This window comes from Perissodus microlepis, chromosome 9 (assembly GCF_051167445.1).
Source record: "Perissodus microlepis isolate ML-2025 ecotype Zambia chromosome 9, ASM5116744v1, whole genome shotgun sequence".
Taxonomy (NCBI): Eukaryota; Metazoa; Chordata; class Actinopteri; order Cichliformes; family Cichlidae; genus Perissodus; species Perissodus microlepis.
In genome coordinates, this window is record NC_140469.1 from 21,081,745 (window position 1) to 21,106,263 (window position 24,519).

Genomic DNA, 24,519 nt, shown 5'->3' on the forward strand with positions numbered 1-24,519 from the left:
GCACAATACCTTGAGTATACAGGCCTAGTAACATTAGTTAATATACATTTATAATAAACCGCATTAAACTGAGATTGTAGGTGTACCTAAGATCTGGTATACATCATTTTACAGGTGTACCAGAAAATCTTTGCTATTTCATACCACAATATCTCTATTTATTTTGTTTAGATTTTTATTAATGGTGCTCCTTATCATACAACCCCAATTCCAATAAGGTTGAGATGTTGTGTAAAACGTAAATAAAAACAGAATACAATGATTTGCAAGTCATTTTCAACCTATTTTCAATTAAATGCACTTCAAAGACGAGATATCAAATGTTCAAACTGATAAACTTTATTGTTGTTTTGCAAATCTTCACTCATTTTGAATTTAATGCCTGCAATAGGTTCCAAAAAAGCTGGTACTGGGGCATGTTTATCACTGTGTTATAGCACCTTTCCTTTTAACAACACTCAATAAGTGTTTGCGAACTGAGGACACTAATTATTGAAGCTGTGTAGGTGAAATTCTTCCACATTCTTGCTTAATGTACAACTTCATTTGCTCAACAGTCTCGGGATCTCCGTTGTGGTATTTTGTGCTTCACAATGCGCCGCACATTTTCAATGGGAGAAAGGTCTGGACTACAGGTAGGCCATTCTAGTACCCGCACTCTTTTACTACAAAGTCACGCTGTTGTGACACATGCAGAATGTGGCTTAAGCAGGGACGTCCCTGAAAAAGATGTCACTTGGATGGCAGCATATGTTGCTCCAAAACCTCTATGTACTTCTCAGCATTAATGGTGCCTTCACAGACGTGCAAGTTACCAATGTCATGGGCACTAACACACCCCCATATATGATGGGGTGTGCCACAGATTCTGGCTTTTGAACTTTGTGCTGACAACAATCCGCATGATCCTTTTCCTTTTTGGCCTAGAGGACACAAAGTTCATGATTTCCAAAAGCAATTTGAAAAAGTGGACTCGTCAGACCACAGCACACTTTTCCACTTGGCGTCAGTCCATCTGAGATGAGCTCAGGCCCAGAGAAGCCGGTGACATTTCTGGGCCGTATCTGGAGTTGATATATGGCTTTCGTTTTGCATGGTAGAGTTTTAACTTGCACTTGTAGATGTAGGGACAAACTGTGTTAACTAACAATAGTTTTTCTGAAGTATACCTGAGCCCACATGGTAATATCCTTTACAAAATGATGCCTTTTAGGGATGCTCCTTTTATACCCAGTCATGACAAACATCTGTTTCCAGTTAACCGTTTTTTGATCATTCCTCAACTTTCCCAGTCTTTTGCTGCACCTGTCCCAGCTTTTTTGGAACGTGTTGCAGGCATCAAATTCAAAATGAGTGAAGATTTGCAAAACAACAATAAAGTTTATAATATAATATTTAGTTTATAATGTTTATAATGTAAATAAAATAAAGTTTATAATGTAATATTTAGTTTGTATTCACTGGGCTCTTTTATTTATTTTACTTTATTTATTTTTCCTACTTAACTGTCTCCATTTTTGTGCAATCTTGACCTTATTGAACTATTTTGTATTTGTTATGTTCTGTATGTATGTATTTCATGTTTTGTGTGCTGTGAGATAGTAACAGTGAATCAGGGAGTGCAGAGGATTAGTACAGAAGAAGTGGGGCAGCTATGAAGAGGGTGAAGCGTGGAAAGGCATCTGGTCCAGGTGAGATATCTGTGGAGGTATGGAGATGTCTGGGAGAGAGGGCAGTGCACTTTTTAACCACACTGTTTAACACAAACTTCAATCAGGAATAGAGAAAAAGTTGTTCTGGTTCTGATTTCAAGAGCACCGGTGCAGAGCTGTAGTAACTACAGAGGGATAAAGCTGATGAGCCATGAAGACGTGGGAAAGAGTTGCTGAAGCTAGATTAAGAAGAGAGATGATGATCAGCAAGCGGCACCATGGCTTCACGCCACAAAAGAGCCCTACTGATGTGATGTTTGTTTTGTATTAAGCAAGAAGATTTTGTTTAGATTTTTATTGATGCTGATTTTCATTCTATCATATTTATCTTTTTATTCATTATTCCTCTTTCTGCTTCTTTTACAGGTCGCCACAGGGTACCATCTGCCTCCATCTCACCCTAACATCCTCCACTGTCACACCAACCCTCTACAGGTCCTTCTTCATTACATCCATGAACGTTTTCTGAGGTCTTCCTGTTTATCTCTTGCCTGACAGCTCCAACATCTAACATCTTCCATCTAATATAGCCACTGTCCCTGCTCTGCACACATCCAAACCATCTCAACCTTGCATCTCCAACTTTATCTCCAAATGTGAGCTGTCCCTCTGATATAGTCATTACTAATCTTGTCCGTTCTGGTCTCTCCCAGTGAGAATCTTAACATCATCTGCTCCCCCAGCTCAAGCTCCTGTCTTTTTGTCAGTGCCAGATTTTAATTCATTGAGCTCTTTTATTTTATTTCACTTGTTTTCATGTCTTTATTGAACTTAACTGTGTAATAAAAACTACATTTTGTCACGGCAGGGTGCGCCGGTGTGAAGAATGAGGTAGACCCAAGAGCAGACACGGTGGAGACAGAACTAGGTTTCCAAAATAAGGCAAGCCTTTATTGTGGCTGAAGGCATGACAAAAACACTAGGGAACACTGAAACTGGGAAAACTAAGAAGACAGAGAACACTGTGTAGCCTAAAAAGGCTAAGACACTCTGTGAAGGAACTATGGAAAAACTATAAACACAGAATAACTAAGCAGGCTATGAAACACAGCGTCACAATAAGGGACACTACGACAATATGAGGTGAGGATAACAGACGATCTGACACTGACACAAAGACACACTGGGCTTAAATACACTGAGGGAGTCATCAAGGAATTAGAGACAGAAGGGGAACACAGCTGGGAGGAATAAGACCTAATGAGACAGGGGGAACAAAGCTAGAAACACTGACATAAGACAGGAACATGAACCTTCAGAGTAAAACAGGAAACAAGACACCACTAAACAAAGACGCAGACACGACACTGAGAGACAGACTAGACACTGAACTAAACCTGCAATAAACATGAGAACACAAAAACCTACGAACTAATCCCTAAACAAGAATAACTGAAACATAGAGTCATAATCATCATTATCATCATAATAAGAAAAGAATCCAAAATGCAAAAAACACACCAAAACATAACAACTCAAAATACTGGGTCAAACTGACCCAGAACCGTGACACATTTTTGATTTTTTGTTTGAAAAAAACCCCCTTATTTATTTATTTTGTCTTATTGTGTAAGTGAGCTATTCCGCTTTATTTTGCTTACTGTGAGACAATAATTTCCACATTTTGGGACAATTAAACTATGTTTAATCTCTTTTTGTCTCAATGAAGTGGGTATTCATTCACTACATATATTATAATGCTTAAACACAACAGGTGTAACTTCAGAGTTCATTAGCAGTAAGCTGTCAGCAGGGGTCACACTTACTCTATGTGATGTGGCCATAGACTTTATACACTGATTTTCAGATGTCACGCATTATTAGTAGACAAATACAAAATTTGATGGGCATAAACAATTTATTAATCATAAATAAGCCCGATGGTCTGATTATCCAATTATCTGATCAACTGAGAAGATACAAACAATAAAATAAAATAACACAATGCGCTTGTATCATTGTGTTTCTTCTGATTAAAAAGCACTGTAAAAAAAAAAAGAAAAAAAAGGTAGGATTTAATTACTCATATTACTCTACACTTAAAATTAATATAAAGACTCTTTCTTTAATGCTTTTGCAGGACTGCTGTGGACAAGTAATACAGCAACAGTGAGTGACACAGGAACAGATAACAATGTGATTAAGCGAGATAAGATATTCATAAAGTTGCAGCAGACCGTAATGCGACAGGTAGGGTTAATGTGTGTGAAAGAAGAAGGAAGACCTTTAGATAAAGGGCATACAGCTTATACAGCCTTCATAATATATTCTTTCTTCACATGCATATGAAGACATTTAGATTATTATACAATTCTTAGATATTGGGTAAAGCTAGACATATATTTAAAGTAGACCTGCATGTACACATATATGTGCATATTTCAATAAAATTGCAGAAATTACACTGTCATCAAACAATGTGACTAATAATTAGTATGCAAGGGCATACAAGTGGCTCAGGTGTGCAGTCAGGTGATGGCAGGGAACAGCAAGGTGGGCTGAGGTAGCCCCTGAGGTTCTGCTGGTATACAAAGGAAAGACAAGGCAGTCCACTTCTGCTGCCAGCAATGAGTAATGCGAAATATGAACCCACTGCAGTGTTGTTCAGATATATTTCTTTATAAACGACATGTGATATGAGAGATTTGTTGAAGGTAACTCAGCTTGACAGACATAAAATCATATATTTGCACAAAGAAACTGATGTCTGAAGAACTATAAGCTGAAAACTTACCATGCTCTTGTGAGGAAATATAAAATGAAAACTATCTGCAGCAGATGAACAGCATCTGTAAAACACGGTGGAGGTTTTGTCATGGTTTGGGTTGCATTTTAGCAAGCGGTGTTGGAGAATTTTGTCAAAACTGATGGAATTATGAATGCAGAAAATACCAATACCATTTGGAAATAGTTTAACTGGCAGCAGCTTAATTTTTCAGCATGAGAATGAGCCCAAACATGGTGGCCATGCAATACAAGTACACCCGTATATTAAAAAAAACAAACAAACAAACCACACAGCAGAAAGCTACCAGTCATGGACTGCTCTCCCCAGAGCCTCGACAACAGCATTACTAAAGTGTCATAACTCAGCTGTGTAACCAGTCAAAGCTGAACCCAAATGCAGGACTCAGGAAAAAGGGTCAAAATCAGCTTTTAATGCTGTAACTCCAAGAAATAAACAACGTCCAGGAAAGATCTACTGAAAGATCTACTGAAATTGAGCCAGGAATTCAAATACTCAAACTCAAAGCTTGCAGCAAGGTAGCACAAAGCAATGTGGGACAACACAGCAAAGGATAAGGGGTGACTCAGTACTCAACACACACACACACACACACACACACACAGAAGATAACGAGGGGAAAGGTAACAGGTGGGAACACAGCTGCTGCAGACAGCTAACATAATGAGACAGGAAGAGAAACTCCACACAAGACACAGAAGAGAACAACACTTACTATTATAAAACAGGAAGAGAGAGTCAACTTAACGGGGAGACAAGAAAGGACAAAAAGACAAGTACGGAGACTAAAGGAACAGAATGGGAACAGAAAAGGGAATTATCTAACAAACGTGAAGTCATTGAAAACTAAGGGCAAAATGACTATAAATTCACATTGTTACAGAATGTAACTATGAAATTATGAGCCTTAAATGATTTTTAGTGATCCTAATAAAGGTTGCCTGTCCTTCCTGGTGGTTAAACTAAGCGTTTTCTGGAAATTTCCTAAGTCAAGATAAATAAATTGTCGTTATTATTTTAACTTAATGTCATATCGCGCTTTGATCTGCGTAAAATGTGAAATAGAAATATAAGAAACAGAAAACCTTTTATTGTTTTTTAATGTTTATTTTCCTACATACATTTATTTATATTAACGTCATAAGCATCATAACGGAACGACGCCGTCACAGGCCTTCTGAAATGTGATTTATCATTCACGCAGGCGCAGCAACTTCTGTTTGAAGAAAACGGCGACAGCTGCCAAAAGTTACCTAGATTAAACCGGAATTAGATTGGTGTAACTTCAAAATAAAGGTGCACGATGCAGTATAGAAAGAATCAAGACCTTTGTCTCACTGCAGTGTCACGTTTTTGATGAATCTTTTTTGCTTTAGGCTTCAAGATGTCATCCATCTAACGTGACCGTGACAAATGCACGAATTTGGTGCGAAATTGTTTTAAGTTGAAAGTCTAGCCGGAAGTTGAAATGCTTTTATTTCGGGAGTGTTAACACCGGCTTGAGCACACGTAGAGTTTGGGGTCGAGTACCAGGCACCGGTAAGTAATTAAGCTGTAATCTGTGTGTGAGTGAGCGCTTCACACGACTTTAGCTTTATGAAAAAGCATCTTTTTTTTTCGCTCAGAGCGGCGTAATTTTGAAGTCCGTTAACGGGTTTCGACCGACGTCTTGTTCTGCTGTGTAGTGAAGAAGCGGAGCTGACAGCCAGTCAACTGCCACACATGCATGCAAGTGTCCGTTACCTCCGCCGGTGGATGACTTAGCTTTGTTTCCCAGCTTGTTAACCAGGTAATGTGAAAAAACAAAGAGAAAGGGGGGAAAGTGGTAGAAATGTGGTCGGACTGAGAGTTTTTGTTGATGTCGTGGGAGTTCCTCATCCCACAGACTAGTGCTTTTCACCTCCTGACCAAAGCCACGCTGGTAATTTTTTTTTAAGAGCTAGGATGTTGTTTCACGTTGTGTCATCAGGAAGGACAGACGGCTTTAAACACAGCAGTGAAGGGAGTGGACGTGTGGTCGGTCTTACTCATTCATTCATTCATTCACTGGATCAACAGGAGCATTATTGTCTCTCAGGTCATAAGGGGGAATAGTTAATCCACATGTCGTCAGTCTGGTTATCTTCCTGTTAATACATTAATCAGTTATTAAACGAGGCATGCCAGCACTGGTTAGGAGCTGTAACAAGCTGTTTCATCCTATTTTGGTTATTTGTTGTGTTAATCATACACCCAAAAGTTATAAAGTTACAGACTACAACGGTGCACAGGCTACGCTTTCTTTCTTTCTTTCTTTCTTTTTCTTTTCTTTTTTAAAAAAACATGATTACAGCTGTAAAATGACTGCTGTGTGAATTTAAAATAGCACTGAAGAAGCCAGAGCTTTTTTTCTTTTTCTTTTTTTTTTAAAATGATGTTTAATATATGCACACATGTTGTTTTGCTCTCCTCTGATCTCCAGGGGTCTCTCTGTCTGCCCATCTGCCAGCTTATTCATTCTTTTGTAACACTGAACACTAAGTGTCTCTGTTCTGCCTCTTAGAATAATGGTTTTTAGTTAGGGTGGAGGAGAACCTCCTGTAATAAAGACAAATTGTCAGTTAGAGTAAAAAGAAAAACACATAGTCAGTTAAAAAAAAGATAATAGATGATTTAAGGACAGTAAGAGGGAGATAGATTTAAAAAAAGATGGAGAGAGGAGAGGAGATAACAGCAGGTTTAAAAAAACCAAACATTGTTTTTAGAAGTGGTTTGGAGCAAGTTGTAGATTTTGCTTTATCTTCTCAGGAAGGTCACTCCAAAGCTGAGATTCCTGATGACGAAAGCACGGTCAATCAGCTTTATCATTCTGTTACGTATGCATATAAATTTATAGATAAAGGTTCAAAAGAAACATCAAGACTTAATGTTTAGGAGGGAAAAAAGTTTAATATTAAATTTTATTGCTTTTTTTTTTTTTTTTCTTTTTGCCCCCACGTGGCGTGGAGCTTTGGGAACATGACCGTGAACGCACATAGGATAAGACACATTCTCAATACACACTCTGTAGACATTTTATTAGGTACACCTTGCTAATACTGGGTGTGCCCCTTCAGAATCACCTTAATGCTTCATGGCATAGATTCAACGAGGTACTGGAAACTTTCCTCAGAGATTTTGGTCCATGTTGACTTGATAGCATTACACAAGTGCTGCAGACATGACAATATGAATATCCTGTTCCACCACATTCCGAAGGTGCTCTGTTTGACTGAGATTTGGTCACCGTGGAGCCCATTTGAGTACAGTGAACTTATTGTCATGTTCAGGAAACCAGTTGGGATGATTTGAGCTTTGTGACCTTGTGTGTTGTCATGCTGGAAGCAGACATCAGAAGATGAATAATCTGTGGTCGGCAACAATACTCAAGAAGGCTGTGGTGTCTAAACAGGCTCAGTTAGTGCTAAGTGACACAAAGGTGGCCAATAAAAGTATCCCCCCCACACCATTACACTAGAAGCCCGAAACCTTGATACTAGCCAGGATGGATGCTTGAAATAAATTCGGATTCCACCATCTGAATGAGATCAAGGCAATATGCAAGATCAGTTAAACTTTGCTTTTCTACAGTACGAGTCTGTTGTGGCCAGTGCCATCCTCCATGCCCCTGCATCCTAGGGCCGCAGGTTGAAGGTCACAGAGGCCAACAGACTCAATAAACTGATCCCGAAGGCCAGTAATGTGTGGGGATGGAGCTGGAGTCTCTAAAAGTGGTGTTAGAGAGGCAGATGTTAGCCAAGAGATGGGCAAATGCTAGACGATACCTCCTGGCCAGTCATAGGAGCACGTCCAGTGAGAGAGATTACCAAAATGCAGCATTGAACGACACCGGAAATCATTCCTGCCTCTGGCTATCTCTCTGTACAGTTCCTCCATCTAAAGTACAAGTACACACTGCAATAGTTGCACTTAAATCTGCACATCCTGTGCAGAGAGAATAACAAAGTACAGTATGATAAGAGTTATCCAGCCTTAGTGAGTCTGTGTGAACTGTGAACTGTAGCCTCAGTTTCCTGTTCTTAGCTGACAGGAGAGGCATTGAGTGGGTGCTGCCAAGGTTTGGCATGTTGTGCATTCAGATATGCTCTTCTGCATCCCTTGGTTGTAACGAGTGTTTGAGTTTGTTGATTTCAGAAGCTCTACTAAGCATTTTTGCTCAGAGAACTTCCACTTACTGGATAGTTCCTCTTCTGACAAGTCTCTGTAAACTCTAAAGATGGGTGTGTGGGGAAAATCTCAGCCGATCAGCAGTTTCTTGGGTGTTCTCTTTAGACACCACAGCAAGAAATTACTGAATGATTTCCTGAAGTTATTACATAACATGGCGGCAAATGGCCATGTCCCACTTTTGAAATTTGGCCTGTGCCAATGTTAAAATGAACAGTTTTGTTTAATTTAGCTTGTTAAGCAAGTCTGTTCAAGAAAATGTATATCTTTGTTGTTTTAAAAAAGACAAACTGTTCTAAAAGTTTTACATTGATTTGAGGCAACAGATACCCCGCCCCTGCAGTCAAGTTCTGGCTAGAGCCAAAAGGAAATCAGCAGGTAATAAAATAATTTCTGTAATCAGTTTTGTTAACTGGGATTTAATTTACTTAAGAATAACAGACATCTAGGCTTATCAGATTATGAGAAATGACAGAAAAATGGCATATTTCTGCCAAATAAGACACGATCTGGTCATTCTTTCATTTGTATTCCCATACCGTGAGATAATTCTGAGGTTTGAGGAAACTGCATAGAAAAGCATTAACGCGTATCATTTGATGCTGTAGCCTGTAAGAAACATCTACCGTTTCTGTAAATGGCTCTCATGCGGTGGTTGCACATGACCAGAGGAGAAATGTTGACTGGCGCTTTGTCATTAGACGTGAGGATATGTTGCCTTAAACTAATTACTGGAACGAAGCCATCATTTATGTTGTTAGTGCCACTTGTGAGTTTCCTGCTGCGGCAGAGCACGTGATGCAACAGAGGTCTGAATCTGATTTTATCTGGGGAAACAAAGACACAGGAGGGCTCGGTTACAAGTAAAGTTTTTTTTTTTTTTTTTTTTTTTTGTGGAAAAAACAAAGGAAACAGTGATGCTCATATCTGAGGTTAAATACAAACTTAACTTGCTTTTAAAGTGGACCTGTACCTATTACTATGCTCTTCCTTATTTTCTGTCATACATGCAGAGTGTTACAATAGTGCATGCATGTATTAAATATTAAAAACTTTGTGCTTTATGTCTAGTTTAAAACACTTTTGTCTACTTTTGGCTCTTTGTGATGTCACAGAGAGTGGATATTCCTTATATGGCCATCTCAAGTACAAGACTCTGGCTCCAAGCAAAGAAGCCACATCCATCTGCTGTTTAAACCTCAATTTTGTGAGGGGCAGCCAATCAGAAGAAAGCTAAAATAGCTTGTTTCATAGAGTGGATGAACAGTGGATTATTGTGGCTTGTGACTAATGCAAAGCTACTCTAGCAAAGTCTAAGAATAAAAATAAGGAGGCGGAAATGGGCAACATCCCTTTTAAATTCTCTGTCAGTAAAGCGTTGCAACAGAAACTAATGAGGAAAAATCCATTTTGGCTTGTTTTGTTTCTGGTTTCCACAGATTATGTTGCAGAAAATAAGATAATTTATGCAAGAAAAAAAAAAAGAAATAAACCCCATCTTAGTCTATCATCTAATTGGATTCATAAATGGATAGGTGTAATTTCAACTGAATTAATAACTCATGATTATTTGCACCATTTGAAATCCCCATCTTGGAAACCAGGACCGTTTATTTTGTCTAATGGATGTAAGGACAGATGTCCTCTGGCAGGATGGAGGAAGGATGTCTCTTCTGCTGACTCACCAGTATAATCTCTGTGCACTGCAGGTTATTTGAGGAGATATTTTTATTTTGATGCAAGGCCAATACACTGGCTAAACCGATTATCCTTTCCAATAATTAAGTTTAAGTGATATAAACCACAGTGATGCTTTTTTTCCCCTTATAACTGTTCAAAACCTGAGGGCTAGATGGAGGAATGTGAAATGTTTGTCTTGGTGAATCTGAACTTATTTGATCTTTGAGAAAGAAAAAAAATAAAATTCCAGAGTCCTTCGATGTCCTTTTGTCCCATAAAGCTCTGCAATGCTTGAACACTTATCAGTGTGATCAGTCTCAGCTTTTATTTGTTTTCCTTTGCTTCTGTGAAATATGTCGAACAGACTTATTGCGAGCTGGTTTGACAACAGCAGCGTGTTGTGCTTTAGAGGAAAGGGGGGAAAAAATGCTGAAGGATAAATATTTGAGCAGAGCGTCTCCACATTCCTTTTGTGAATTGCTTGGTCATGCAGAAGTGGAGGAAGGAAAAGTGGGGGGGGTGAGCTGAACGTTTTTATCAGAGCATGGCAGACACTGGATATCTGCTCTGATGCTGATTTGTAAGAAGTGAAAAATGTAGATATTAGTGAATCAGAAGGATGATCTTTAATGTCTAGCTTCACACTTTTGCAAATTAGTTAATATGAACACACTGTTTTAATCTCCTAGGACCTGGCGTCCAAATATGGGGACATCACTTTTTATGTTGTCTAGACGACAATACTAAATTTTGCTCTTGCAAATTGCTTTCAAATGAGCCATATTGCTCAAAGGCGCACAATTGTTGTTTCTTATTTTGTTTTTGTAAATGAAGAGTTTTGCACATCATTACTCAATTGTGACTTTATAGTGTTCGATAGAACACTATAAAGCCCAAATGGCAAAGAGGAATAAAAAATGCATACCATAAAGAGTTTGGGTCTTAGGAGGTTAACTAGAGTTGTCAGGTTATGTGTTGAAGTTCTCTAACCCACCACCATCAGTGCTACACCTGATGATTCAGGAGAGTATACCAAATGTTTATAATAAATTTTCTATAAAGTCATGATCATAACTAATTTGGTCAGTAACAAGCTTGAGATCATTTAACGCAATTATTTACAGATTCTGGAGAAACTGCGTATTTATTATACATAAACAAGTTATCTTCTCAGTTAAATGGCTTTCCACCGTATGGAGGGCAGTTCAACCGAAAAACCTGAATAAATAAATAGCTCAGTGAACTGAACAGCCACAACTGGATGCCAATGTGAATATGGATTTTCAGACTGCAGCAACGATAAAAGAAAAGGATGTGGCACTGTAATTATTTTATCTTGATTTTCTTGTGTTGGGCATCAGTCACATGGGCCTAGAGACCGGTTGGCGATCCCTTGCACAACCTCAAGTCATTAGTAAAAAAGGGACCCCCCCCCCCCCCCAGTATTCCCACCCAGTTGGCAAGTGGTTGGTTGGCTGTTGCTAGGTTAAATCGGTCACAAAGATGGCGCACCAAAAACTTGCCTGTGATTGCGTTAGTCTGTAGCAGGTTGCAGCAGTTGCCTGTAGTTTGCAGCTAATTTTACCTAGCAACTATCAGCAACTTCCAGCCAACCATTTGCCAACCGGTGGGGGAATACATGTTTTTTCCCCTGGTGGCTAGAGATTGCCAGGTGGTTGCCAACCAATCTCTAGGCCTGCGTAATAACCACTGTGAGTCCAATTTGTAATTAAAATAATAATAATAATAATAATGGATTGGATTTATATAGCGCTTTTCAAGGCACCCAAAGCGCTTTTACAATGCCACTATTCATTCACTCTTGCATTCACACACTGGTGGAGGCAAGCTACGGTTGTAGCCACAGCTGCCCTGGGGCAGACTGACAGAAGCGAGGCTGCCATATCGCGCCATCAGCCCCTCTGGCCAACACCAGTAGGCGGTAGGGTAAAGTGTCTTGCCCAAGGACACAACGACCAGGACAGAGAGCCCGGGGATCGAACCCGGTCGCCCCAAATGATAATTGCACAGTCCCAATCTAATAAGCCAAGTAGGGTAGTGGAGCTTTTCAGCCACTGCACCTCACATGTAAATATTTTGTAGAGTTGATTTCTTAATGGAGGCAGACGCCTAAACAAGGTAGATAAAATGACAAAAATCTCACATCTTTGCCTCAAAAAGAAACAAGCTCATTGATGGACTTAGCTGAATTGTCCAGTTATCCAATCCAAAACCACATTCTGCTACATGTTGTGCTGAGAGTGCAATAAGCAATAAAAAGAGAAGCTGGACAAACTGAGTATTATATCCTCTCTGCATTATCCCAAACCCATTTTTCTGCATTATGTTTTTTGGTAATAATTTATCAGGGGTTTGTAGCTCTTCATGTTTGTTTTACCTTCCCCTTGCAGATAAACAAGCATGCTGCTTTTTCCATAAACATATTAATCCTGAAAAATGTATCTGAACCTAAACACTGTTATTTTTGTCTTGTTTATTATCTGGAACCATGGCGTTCGCTTGCTCGGCTCTATCCTGCTAATTTGCATTTAATTATCATTATGTGATTTGGCTGTAGACGTTGGAATGTGCATTGTTAGGCCTGCTGTCCTGTTACATTAAAGCTCATTAAGTTGTCTGCAGATTGTAGTTTGTTGGGAGCATCTAAACCAGACTAAATATGATCTGGTTTGGCATCCTTTCTGTTCCTCTTGGATCAATCTTTGCCTTCATCATCCTTTCCCAAGCAAACAGAAGTTCAAATTTCATTCATTTTCTCAGTCTGGCAAAGGTTTCCCAAGTTGTGTTGCCAGCCAAACAAACGTAATCACATTACGTTGTTTCCCAAGAAATGAATAAATGGCTGACTTGTATTTGGCAGAGTGTGAGATCTTCTTTTTTTTTTTTTTTTTTTAGGGCTTTGTTTTGGGTCTGGGAGTCCAGGGGATATTTTATTCCCGCGCCTTTCTAAGTCTCAGGAGAATAAGTGGTTATTCTAAGTGCACCGGGTCACAGCTTCACAATTGCTGTTTTTCTGCAACCTGAGCAGCCCTTGATGCAATTTTGAGAAGGAGAACCACACCCTAAGACTACTGGAGCTGGATAGGACCGGTCTCGGGTGGCTCCAACTCGTTTTTTCTCCATTATTACACTGTGTGCTTTCCCCCCCCCCCTTTATATTACTATGTGTAATCCAGCATTGTAATTACATTGCTGCAGACAAGGTGCTTTATCTCAGTATTCACTGAAGTAGAATACGAGAGAACCTTCACAGTGCTAGCTCAGTGGTGTTATTACAATCTGATATGGGTACTTTGAGACCAATACCACAATTGCTGTTGGAGGCCGTTAGAGCTGCAAAAATCAATATCTTTTTAATAACAGAGGATGAAATGGGTGGATAATATGAACACTACCCTTTGGCTCTTTATGGCTTTTTTTAACATTTTTATTGTTTTTACTTTTTAAGCTCGTTGTGCTTTTCAAGCTTGTGACTGGTTGTTTTGGCTAACCACTGACTCCTTACAAACTAATATCTAGATATAAGATGAAAACATAGACACGTATTTTACTTTGTATGTTTATTAGAGGCTTGCTACTTCCTGTTGACTCTGGGTTTTTTTTTTTTTTTTAAGGAGGAGGACAAAGAGTGGAAGCTTTTGTTAATAAATCTCTTTTATCTCTATAAACAGGGAATAAAGGTCAAACAAGGATTTAAAAAAAAAAGAGACCTATTTCATGTTGATTGAATGCATTGTTCAGTTTCCATGCCTCCTATTTATAGCAGAAACATTAAGTCTTTGCAGCCTTTTCTAACTTGCTGAGTCTTGGGTTGTTTCGGTTTTGTGGACACTGATATTCTTCAAGTAGAGCGAAGACTTGCGTCTGTTTTAGCCTGCCACTGTGTCTCGTATACCCTAAGCCTTTCTGAGGTATGTGAATGCTCGAGAGATGATTGCGCTCTCTTTTCTGGAGGTGAGGACGATAGACTGGCTGGGACTCAGCAGTCTCTGAAATCTCTCGTCACTCCAAAGACAGGTGCCGTTTCAGCTGTAAGCACAGCCATTTTCTGCCTGAACCCTCTGATGGGAGTTTGATATAAGATGTGTATAGATTGACTGAGAGCAGCTGTTCGCTGTGTTAGACTGGAGCTCTTCCAGTGACTTTGTGCGCATAACAAGCATAGTCATGCTGAAGTCTCTAGACCGTGCCAAACCCTGAGTGAAGCTGGTGTGGCCACTGGGCTGTGAAGAGATGTCTGCATGTTACAAAACTCAGGAGTTGGCGGGGTCACTTCTAAACTGCTGAGCTATTTTAGGCTAAAACACTCAGAGGCAACTGAGTGAATGCTATCAACACACCAGTGCCAAATCCCCATAGAGATCCACAGGCAGGGCAGCTGTCAGAGGTATACAGCTTCATCGAGGTCAGTCTGCATTAGAAGGCAGCGCAGGGGGTCTGACTGCTGTAGTGAACCTCTGTGTTAATGCATAATCTTTGCAAGTCCAGCCTCAGCTGCATCACTTCAGTGTGTTTGTGTGTTTTTATGACTAAGAATATTGCCTTGTGTTAAACTTGAGTGGAGAAAAGAATTACAGGAAGCTGAGGGGAGTTTTCCGAAATGCGTTAACACCAACACTGCGTTAAGGCAGCTTGTTGTCGTGCAAGAATTCTCGTCAAATGTCATTTTTGTGTTTGCTTTCGTGTTTCGACCAAAGTACAGATTTCTTTATTTAGTCCAGCTTTTGGGCCAAATCTGGCTCGGTATATTAACCTAACATTAACTTGACATATATTCTGTGCAGGTTGGTGATGTGATGTAAGCTTCTCATTTGGTGGTTGCGGTTAAGAAATGACTACCTGTTGTCCGTGCATGTATGAAGTCGCACCTTTTTAGAGCTGACCACAGTGGATAATGCTATTATTGAGGAAAGCCCCAGACTTTGAAGTGGCTTTAATTTTAGCTTTCTTTCCCCCGCAAGATATGCATGTGACTCCGCAGTGAGCTTACATCCCCGGAGACAAACAACTATACCTCTCACACACACACACCCTCCGACTTCTGCTGGCGTTTGGTTTTTCTTTAGCCCTTAGGCTGATATAAGCTTTTGTGGAATGCAGTGCTTGATTATTTGGCGACTGGATAAGCAACTTGTTTAGATCACAGGGTTGTTCTTTGCTCGCTGCAAAACACAATTAATGTGGCGGCTTTTGTGACTTTAGGTGGGATTAATTGTGTAATGGTGTTGATTCTTCCATAACATGAGAGGATTTTTTTTTTCCATTGCCAACTATGCTGCAAAGCTGCGGCAGGCCAGGGGAAAAAATAAAATAAAATAATACTTGTTTATTAATTTCAGCACCCACTGTTTACATGTTTAGATGAAAGCTATTACCCTTTAATAATTAAAGAAGAAAGGAAGAGCTGCGTGGCTGATCTGACAGGTGCTCTTTAGTGAAGCAGGTCGACGTTTAAAGAACAACATTTCAACATCTCATTTCTTTCTGTTTTGCTTCCAAGGAGGCAGACTTTCCTGTAATCATTAAGCTGACTTGAGCAGTAGATTCTGAAGGCTTAAAAAAAAAAAAAAAAAAAAATTTTCCTTGCTCATTTACTCATTTTCAGTTCAGTCTTTGTAGCTGACTATTTGTATAGGAAGGATTTTATTTATTTATTTGAGTATTTATTTATCTTTTTCTAAAGCTACTTAACACAGACCTATGACTCATTCAAGCATATAAAAGGCACCTGACTCAAGGGATGAATCAGTGTTGTGTCTACACACAAAAGTCAATTTAGATACAATTGTTTTGAATTGTATCTATCTAAATTGTATCTTCAGGCACTGTCACAGTTGTTCCCCTCTTCTTTAGGTGATTCTATGAAAAATGCCAAAGATAACAGTTTTAGAGACATAAAACAGTGTTTTTCCATCAGGAAAGTGAAGAGACGACACAGGACCTGAGAGATGCTTCTGGCCCTTCAGTTGGACGCGTCATTAGAAATGTTCACAGTGGAAGGGTGCCTGTCAAAAAGCCATTCTTAAGGAAGGGAAGTGGGGAGGTTGAAGTAGTTGGTTAGCCAGTTATACATGAACTGGACTGAAAAGGAACTGAACAAAACTGCATCCAATCATTGCACCTTTTTCTCATTTGCCTAGTAAAATCTAAAGAAATGAGGGGTGGCTTAACACATTCTCACAGTTCTGTACTAATTATTGTTATGCAGATATAACCATAGGGAACAACTAAAGCACTCTGTCTTCGCGTAAAATAACGTTTTAAATATATTTTTCAAACAAAATAAAGAAAGAGACCAATGTGTTTTCATCAGGGTCTGAAAACCAGGTGTGGGTGGTGAAGTAGAAACACCTGTAGTAAATAACCTGCAGAGGGAGCTAGAAATAAAAGCAGAAGTTTCATAGCCCAAATGAGAAGATGATAAACGATAACAAGAAAATAATCTGTCCAGTTCATGTCCCTCACAAATCCCCTGTCATGTTCTTTGCCATCTTTGGTCACCTGTTAAGTTTGTATGTCACATGACTTTGTTTCTTTTTTAGGTTGAGAAAGAGATTTGTCATGGATATTTTGAGAACGAATACATGGGAAGCACTGTGTGCAAACCTCATGTGACTTTGATGCTAGAAAAACTGGAGAACCACAAAATATTCTTGTGTGGTTTGACCGTTTACTGGGTCGACCAATTACGAAACACTTTATTTATTAATTTATGTTTTTATTTATGTTTAATATTTACATTTTTTAGCCATGCTGACAGCACCTACAGTGCATCTGGGGAGTTTGCACAGTTTGTCATAAAGTGCATTCAATTCTTTTCTTTTATCATCTAATTACAATGAGAAGTTTTTCTTTATTTTAAAGGAGGCCGTTTGTTGTGAAACTTGGAGCTGAGCTCAGGTGAAACCTACCCTTATGAATGGCCCCTCAGATGCTAGATTAGACATGCAGTCGTTGTCCCCAGCAGTTGACGTCTACTGACTTTAGAAATCCCCTCATGTTTCCTCTCCAACTTTCACGAATTTGACATTTGTGGTTTTGAAGTAAAGGTCTCAGCAACAATTTTTGGGTGGACTACATTTGGATTTCCTTTACGATTACCTGTAATTGCTTTGGTGATTCCCCTCATGTTTCATTTAAAACATTAATCGGATATTAAACTGACTGGAAAAACAAACAGTATGTACGCAGAGTGTACACCTACATTTATTTTTCCCACCTTGGTTTGTTTATGCACAAAACATTAGTGGTAGTTAGCCGTATTATTGCCATAATTTCAGTGAGATAAAGGATGTGGGTCCAGGCAGATAATGAATATAGGATAGCAATGGTGTCTCAGCACGCAGCTGGACAACAAGTGAGAAAACATCATTAGTAACTTCCATGGTGCTTATTGGCTCATTGCTGGTCACTAATTACCCATAAGCCTTAGCTGTACTTTGTGTTGCCCATTGTAAACATGCTAGCATCCCCCAAACTGTCCCCCCCCCCCCCCAAGCTTCATGTTAATATCAGTATGCAAACATGCCAGAAATATATTGGCTAATTTTGTTGTTTTATTAATTTAACCTTTCAGTTTAACATGTTAGGATCATGCACAGTATAAAAGACGAAATTAGCCACTATTACGTCACCCACTGGTTAGTGAAGTCCCGTTAGGCTTGAGTTGAGCATTTTCAGCATTGCCATCATGAAAATGACAAGAAGATCTATGACAATGACAGCAGGGACATGAGCATGTTCTGGATAATCCTCCGAGCAACTGAGTCCATAAACCCAAGAGGAAAGTGTTCACTGACATCACAGAGCAAGTGTTTTCCCAGAGACACAACCAAAAATCTTTTTGGCGAGGTCGGGTGTGTGCAGAGAAAGGGATAGTGGATGTTGAATATGGAGCTTTCAGCGTGAAAGAAAAGAAAGACGGCAGAAGATTCATTGATGTAGTGGATGGGGTTCATGCAGAGGGTTTGTGTGACGGGAAGATGCTGAGGATGGGGCTAGATGGAGACAGATGATCTGCTGCGGTGAATCCTAAAGGGTTAGCATATTTAAGGCACTTCTGCACTGTCTGTGAAAAAGCACAAAAACATAACCTGGCGGCTGGAGCCTGAGGATATATCTACAATAACTCTTAAATAACACTTCAGCTGCTCAAAAGTATGTTTACCCTTCCTAACTTGCGTCTAATCATTGTTTTCTTTTTTTGGTGCGTGTCAATTATGGGTTATTTGAAATTTTAAGGTCTCTAAAATTAAAAAAAGCATAGCTAAATTGCAGAAAATCACTGTTTAGTTTTAGCTGAACTGGTCACAGTTAGTGGTAAGCAAATGCAAGTCTATGTCACAAAGGCAAAAAATTGTCAAAACATCCAACTCCCCTCGTTCGGTTTGTTAAAGAGAGATATCGATCGCTGCATTTCCACTTTCTGCACAAGGGTGTGTGCGTGTGTGTGTGTGTGTGTGTGTGTGTGTATGTCTAAGCAGCAGCCTCTGACTCAGTGCTGAATGGGTCCTAGAGTCACATGGCTACATGTCAGCAGGCTGGAGGAGGAAACGTAATCCCGAGGAGGAAGGCTGCCGTTATCAGTCTGTGCATGTTGGTCTGAAAGGGCATTCAGCTCGACGAGACACTCCACATCTCTAACACGCTCTCTCTCCTTCTTCTTTTTTGTCTCCCTATCTGTCTCCTCTCCCTCTGTTTGTTTTCTCCCTGCACTCTGATCAGCCCCGGGTCTGTATTCACAGCAGAGTTCAGAATTTCACTACAATGTCTGCGGTGGCTTCTCTGCAGTAAAGCACACAAAGGTATGGTACAATCAATAATCTCTTTTTTTTTTTTTTCTGCTTCTTTAACAGTTGCTAGGTTTTCAACTATTTGCATTTGTCACATTTGTATGTTTTGTTTTGTTTTTTTACAGATTATTGATTTTGCCATTCATTTTTATTTGGTTTATTAATTCATTATTCATATGGGCTAGTGCTTAAAAGAGTAACCTGATCCGTTATTTGTCAAGTCTAATCCTTCCTGATAATGAAACATTTGAGGTGAGATTTGAGCTGACTCAGGGTTCAACCACAGTGATCTGTAGCCAGCTGTAAACAAATCAAAATATGCTCCACAGATTACACAGTTTGAGGAAGGAGGGAAGGTAAGGGGGTAAACCCCCCCCCCCCCCAAAAAAACAACAACAAAAAGCCCTTTTAAATGATCTTTAAATGAGCTCTCTTGTTGCCCACTTGTGTTTCAGTAGCACAGACATGTTTTTCCAGTGTTGTAAATCCTAAATTGGTGCCTTCAAAGGACACATTTTAGGACCGGATTGCTTTCTAAGTGCTGTGGTTAAATCAGAATTTGACCATTTGTGGCTACATCAAAAAACGATGTGATTTTTCTAAAGTGTTTGTCGCTTCACCCACTTTAGTTCTTCTTTTCTTTTTTTAAGTTATTTTTTAAATAAAAGGTTAATATAATAATAGGTTAGCAACACAGTCAGTGTTTCAGGGAAAAAAAATGTTGTCTGTTCAAACCTGCACTGTCAGCTAAAGGAAAAGCTCTGTTCTTTAATGAAACCTCATACTTCTTCTTTCTTCCCTGTCATTGTCCTGCTTTCATAAGTACAGGCCAGTGTATTGGTTGAGGTTTGGACATTGTGATCAAGCTTCTATTTCTGTGCACGGGCATTTTTATTGGCAGTGTGCACATTTTATTGAACTGTTCTTTAATTATGCTTTGTTTTTGATAGAATTTGTAGATGTGCAGGGAGACTGCGGTTGGCGCTCACTTGCCAAGCTGCCAACCGAAGCCGGGCCCAGCCGCGGCGTCTTGACAGAACGTTGGTTTAACGCACATGTGGGCTTTTGTCGTGGGTTTTCTTCTTGCTCATAACCTCCGTCCCGTCGTCTGACTGTCTCGTGTATTTATGAGGGCACGACATAGGATATTTTTAACCTTTTGCTTGTGATTAACGCAAACGGTCAAATGACATCAAAGTGGAAGATGCACAGGTGCAGAATAAGCAGTTTGTAGGTCTGTGTAAGACATTTTTGCTATTTTTCTGAGATTTTCTTGCGCCGAACCATCAGTTCTTGACTCCTAATCCAGCGCTCTGTCTGTTTTCTATAACCTGCTGTCTTCAAGGATCCCATTTACCCATAAATGTGTCTGTGATATGCATCAGGTGGTAGGGAACTCTTCCTCACAGAAAAGTTTAAAAACATAGAGGGATTTCCATCAGGAATGGAAATTTACAACATACCACAGAGCCAAAGAGTCAGGTGCATTCATACACTTTGGGAGCGATGAGTCATCACAAAGTACACATCAGAGATCCAAATAAAGAGAAAATGTCAAGCTCTCATCACTCTCCCACTCTGTTATCGTCTTCTTCTGAAAGTGGGATGCAGATCTTTGGAGATTTACAGATTAATCTAATGTGTAATCAAAAGCAAAGGAAGTGTTTGCTTTTGGGATTTATTGCAGTCTCGCGTTAGAAACTATAAAATAACATGTTACACGCTACACCCGCTTGTTTTCTGTAAAAATCTGATTCAAGTCAACACTGGGTGTGACCCCTTTCAAGGTAACCATAGGCACACATAAGCATTAAGTACTTAATTTGTTTGAGGATCTTGAAGAACTGGCTTAATTTCTATTGTTCTTTTTTAGGCTGGGGCAGTGACTTCTCTAATAAGTAAGTAATCCCAAATTGACTGGATGATGCTGACATCAGTAGTCTCTGGGGGGGCAGACCATCTGTTGCAGGGATACTTATAATCGTGGTCTTCCATTACGTTGCTATATGCTTAGGGACACAGTCAAGCTGCACATGCTGAAGAAAAAGTGTAAATGTTAAATTCTCAAGCGGTAATCTCCTGGTTGGCACAGTGCTTGTATAATAAAAAGTATGAGAGGTAGATCTGGGTGAAAAATGGTAGATGTGATTGATTTTATTTTTTATTAATCTGTATGCTTAGAATGAAAAACAAATCATCTTTGTAGGTCACTTTAGAAAAGATTAGGTTAGTGTCTTAACCACAGATGGCATGAAAGACTTAGCCACAGCTAAAGTCACTCATTGGTGTTGAAAGCTCAACTTTACTGTTTTCTTAAAGTTATCTTATATGGATGAAAGGCTGGAGTGCCATTTATCAGCTGAAGCTAGAGGGCTATATAGCAATCTGCATCTGTAATCTCTATGGTTGCAATGCTTAGCTGTCCTCAGTAACAGGCTAATAAAACACTGAACACTTACCAGTCGGGGCACCTGTCAAGCAGAATGACATTTAAATTTAGATGTCAGGTGGAAGTTTTTTTTTTTTTTCTTTTTTCGTAAATACATTAAAATGTTTTTATTACTTATAAATTACATTTAAATGTAAATGTGATTTTATTCATTTTATTTTTGCACCAGGTTATTTTTTTTGAGCCAGCCTCTAGTGACCCTTGGAGGAACTGCAGCTTTTGTTGCTCTGCAATGGTTTGATCCCCCCCAGCCAAGCTTTAGACGTTGCCCTTTGACCAAGACTTGCTATATTTACACAAAAAAAAGGCGTTCAAACAAGGCTGAATCTTTAACAAATACAGATGAAAAGAGTTCAGGCTAAAGCAATTTAGTATTGTTTCTGAGTATGAAGTCTTTAGGCCTACTATAAATCCAGGCTCACCACTACAAGCCCGTCGATACAACTGCAAAGGCTCAGTAACACAGAGGCTATTTTCACTGAACGCAGCACATCAACAAATCCAACTACCATGCAAACCAAACAAGCTCCAGGTGGCTAGAGCGCATTTAAAATGAGCAATTCAGAATTTGACTAGTCATTGGAGCTAAAGAGGAGAGGCACCATGCAGGTTATTAGATTCACTTGAAAGGTCAGCATCCATTATAGTATGGGGGTTAGTTAATGCATGTGGCGTGTTTACCTTGCATATCTGTGAAGGCTCCATTAATGTTATATTTGCATGGTTTGGATTGGTGTATGGTGCCATTCAAACAAGCCTTTTTCAGGGAAGGCCTTCCTCGTTCCAACAAGGTAATGCCAAACCACATTCTGCATGTGTCATCAGTCTCATTGCTGTTTACTGACCTTTCACCAAAATAAAACCTTTGGCACATAATACAAAGGAAGCCTGACTAGCTAATTAGCTAGAGTCCTATATTAAGCAATAACGGGAAAATTGGCTGGTAAAAAGTTTCCTCAGTTACCAAAAGTATTGTTCAAAGAAGAGGTGGTGCCTTAACTTAGCCTTTTATGAAACCTGTTGCTTTAATAGGTTTCAAAATAAGAGTATACCTTTCAAAAAAACTAAAAATTTACAATTTCAACATTTGCTGTGTGTCTTTGACTTCTGTTTAGTTTACACACATGGCACTAAAATTTCAGCTAATTTGGTTGCATTTGAAGCTTTGGACTTGTGTATGTGTGGACCAGACCTATTTTTCAGCTGCTGGAAATAAATCTGGAAACCACTTGTTCCATTTCTTTCTATAAGTTTACAGCTCCTACTGACAGGCATCTGTCTGTTGCTGTTACCTTCTTCCTGTTTTCATACTTACTTCCTCCCTGAAGGAAAGATTTCCCAAAGCTTTGTGTGTGCACATTTAAAGGCCGTGACTAAGTCTAACACGGAAAGGTTTTCAAGCTTATAAAGAAAAAATTCCATCCTCCTCATCTAAGAAACTCTTTAAAGTACCAGACTCCTGGATGACTCTTGGAAGACCTGATGGATTTCTTCCAGGTGGGAAAAGGAACATGCTGACCTCAGCACTTATCAGTGCCTTTTTCAGTTCCTGCACAAGGGACCCACCAGTTTTCTTTTATTCAGTCCTCTGAGTGTACCTGATGTCAGACAGAGGACCATGCTGTTTCTTAACCTACCTGCTCGAAAAGGCAACTGCAGTCATTATTGTTTTCCTTTTCTGATCATTATTGTTATCCTAAAGGTATGATTACAGACGTGCCCTTAGGTGGATGAGCTGGTTCCCATAGTTTCTGCCCAGAATCCCAGGGTTTGGTAACTTTATCCCTGTGTAGCCAGCTCTGCCTCCTCCACTGTGGTGGGGTCTAGGTTTACTGAGAAAGTAATTTTCATGCACGCCCAAAGCTCAAACTCAGGCGGACTCTTTTATTACCACTGCCGCACGGATGGGATTATCTCAAACTATGCATGTAATTAACATTTGGTGCAGTGAAGTACTATCTTTGCTAAATCCATGTCCAAACAAAAGTTCAAGTCTGCCTCTTAAATTAAAATTTATATCATTGATTGTACTTCAGCGAAACCTCTATGAAATCGCTCACTGCAAACAAGGTCAGTGATATGATTGCGTTCAGGCACCAAGGAGGCTTATCATTTCTTTGATAGATGCTGTCAGAAAGCCAGCGCGGCCAGCTTTGGCAGAACATGAACCCACAGAGGGCCCTCCTGCTGCTTTAATATTGTTGCAAGTGGGAGACTTTTTTTTTTTTTTAAGGACTCTTTGGGTACCTGATATATACAAAAGTAACCAGTTTGCTTCATTTGGTTAAAGTTTAGGTTGATCTTTTTAGCCTGACAATATGGTTACATTTTACTGTAATGGTTTGTTCCCCCCCATTTATTCAGTTTTGTAAGTTAGAGTTTGATTGGGAGAATTTTTTTTTTCCAGGTGCTTAAGATGGCATCTTCAGATTTCTTGCTTTCATCAACAGCCAAGGACATTCAGGGTGCACTCAGAAGAAGTCAGAACCACACCATTTCACAACTTTTGATTTAAAAAAAGAAAAAAAAAATCTAATGAGACATACAATTAATTTTTGTATGTACCGAAAGCCCCTTCAATAACATTTTACACAATCTCTACCTATGATTACATGTGTACCATACGTGACGGAGACTCTGGAATGACGGAGGTTGGCTGAGGCACGTGCTGCCGCTTATCAAAGGCCCCTCTTCATAGTAGCATTAATGTTATCTGGCTCTTATCTTATCGAGCTGAATTAGTCAACGACCTTGAATGGTAGTTGGGAAGCTCTGCAGGGCTTCAAGGCAAGAATCAAATAAAAAGGAAAAGAAAGATGTAATGTAGTTCTCTGAAGTTGTTGCCTTTTTATGGCTCAAATATAATGTGTTACATTTTGCTTCATCATGAAAGTGACCAGTTTAAGTCCGAAG

The 24,519-nt window shown here is 39.5% G+C and overlaps 1 protein-coding gene across 9 annotated transcripts in view; it reads left to right on the forward strand.

Annotated features, from left to right (window-relative positions):
* The first annotated feature begins 5,887 nt into the window (after nt 1-5,887).
* slc4a2b (solute carrier family 4 member 2b) overlaps nt 5,888-24,519 on the forward strand; it is a 45,831-nt gene continuing 27,199 nt past the window's right edge. For 2 of the 9 annotated variants that reach the window (XM_084939595.1, XM_084939592.1), the window contains exon 1: nt 18,890-19,169. The gene's annotated coding sequence lies outside the window, so the exon portion shown is untranslated. Of the gene's footprint in view, nt 5,998-6,036; nt 6,248-14,140; nt 14,277-18,889; nt 19,170-21,030; nt 21,056-24,519 lie in introns of those variants that run through there. The other 7 variants (XM_084939585.1, XM_084939591.1, XM_084939590.1 and 4 more) reach the window with 7 other exon arrangements.